We start from the raw sequence: 2265 nt of genomic DNA on the forward strand, positions 1-2265 counted from the left end.
CAATGCCGAAGAAAGTCCTGAGACCCCAGGAACCACCGGTATACTGGTGGACGCAGGAGATTGCGGAACTTAGGATTGTTTGCTTCAGTTTGAGGCGAAAAATCCCTAGGAACCGCAAAAAACGTAAGGACGCAGCCCAGGCCAACAGGGAGTACATGAACGCGAACAAGGTGCTCAACCGAGCCATCAACAAGAGCAAGCGCCACAAGTGGATTGAGGTCAGAATGGCCGTTGATTAAGACACTTAGGGACTTGGCTATCAGATCGTAACCTTAAAGCTATACGGACGTGCGCCGGTCGCAGCCATGTAGCCCAAAATGATGGAGCAAGTGATTGGGGAGTTATTTCGCAATCACATAAGCCGCGACATCATAGAGGAAGCGCTGCCTGAAGCAGTCCCTCTTTTCACTAAAGAGGAACTGTGTGCGGCAGGCTCCACAATGGTATGCGGCAAGGCTCAACCTCTTCAATTACTACATTGCATATGGAGTCTTCGGTTCCAGATGGAAAAAGCAGCGACTTGTTTTGCTAGACAAGGGTAAGGGGCCCCCGATGACGGCGTCTTCATACAGACCACTGTGTATGCTCGACGTCATCGGGAAGCTTCTTGAAAAGATGCTACGCGCCAGACTGAGAGCGGCAGTTCAGGCAGCAGGAGGACTCGCTGAAAACAAGCACGGCTTTCGTGAGGGCCGATCGACGGTAAGAGCTATTAGGGATGCTCTGCAAGAGGTAGAACAAGCCTGGATCGGCAATCATCGTTCCAGCAAGGTCTGCATAATGATCACCTTCGACGTCAAGAATGCATTCAACTCTGTGAAATGGGTTGACATTCTTGACGTCCTTAGAAGGCGGTTCGAGGTCCCAATGTACCTTCTGCCCATAGTAGGTGACTACCTTAATGATAGGCAGCTCATCTGTGAAACGACAGAGGGTACAAGCACCACAGTCATTACAGCAGGAGTCGCCCAGGTGCTTGGACCTGACCTCTGGAACGTCGTACATGGCGACGCCCTTCTGATGGACTGCCCGTTGGTGCCAAGCTTATCGGTTTCGCTGATGACTTGGTGGCAATGATCAAGGCTCGTACTGAAAAGGAGGCAAGTCGTCTTGTACAAGAGGTATCTAGGCGGGTAGACAACTGTCTGAAAAGTCATGGCCTCCAAATTGCCATCAAGAAGACTGAGGTGGTGGTTCTCACTAGGCAGAGGTACTTCAAGAAACCATTCACAGCAAACATCGTCGGTCACGACGTTGAAGCTGTGAATGTGTTGAAGTACCTAGGTACCTGGATAGATGAGAGACTCACCTTCAAGATTCAAATAACGAAGGCAGCTGAAAAGGCGGAAAAAATGGTCGCCATGCTGGCAAAGCTAATACCGAACGTCGCTGGACCGAGAAACTGTACGGTGCCGAGATCTGGGCTGATGCCCTGAGACACCAATGCCACAGAAAAAAGCTTGTGGCTGTTTAAAGGAAGGAGCCCACAGAGTGGCATGCTCGTATCGATCCGTATCCGGTCCGCCGGTGTTGGTCATTGTGGGATGTATCCCCATTGACCTTCTTGCCGCTGAGAGGAAAAGGATATACGAGTCCAAGAGGGTAAGTCACGACAATGCCATCGCGACCCGGGAGAGGCAACAAATGCTTCTCAAATGGGAGGAGCGGTGACAGGCAGAGAACGTGGGTAGGTGGACTGCCAGGATAATAGGCGAAGTTAAACCGTGGATCAATAGGGGACACGGTGATGTGAAATATCAAATCACTTAGTTCCTCTCTGGTCACGGTCACTTGAATCCCTATTTATTCCGCAGGAATAGGAAGCCTAGCCCTGCCTGTGTTCTTTGCGTGCACTAGATGGTCAGCAGAAAAGCGTGCCCTAGAAGAGGAGATGGGCGTTAACTTGACACCAGACAACGTCGGAGCGCTGTTGATCAGCTTTCCGACAAAGTAAGATTCCATCGCCCACTTTGTCAAGAAGGTTCTCAGAGAGAAGAAAATAAAAGAGCAGCTTAGGGAGAGACAGGCTGAGAGTACAGGAGACCACCTCACCGGGTCGAAAGCCGGCGAGCCCGAGAAGAGACAATTGTCTCTTCTGCCGAGGATGACGCCTACCCTAGCTGAGTATATGCGTTACGTATGTTACGTGATGTGCACATATCGGGCTCATGGTCCCTAAAGTTCGAATGTGGTAAGTGCATGAGCATTTCCCGTTTTACTCTTGTAACAAAAAAAAACAAAAAAAACTACTACTACTACTACTAC

Source organism: Belonocnema kinseyi, chromosome 8, assembly GCF_010883055.1.
Source record: "Belonocnema kinseyi isolate 2016_QV_RU_SX_M_011 chromosome 8, B_treatae_v1, whole genome shotgun sequence".
NCBI classification, from domain to species: Eukaryota; Metazoa; Arthropoda; class Insecta; order Hymenoptera; family Cynipidae; genus Belonocnema; species Belonocnema kinseyi.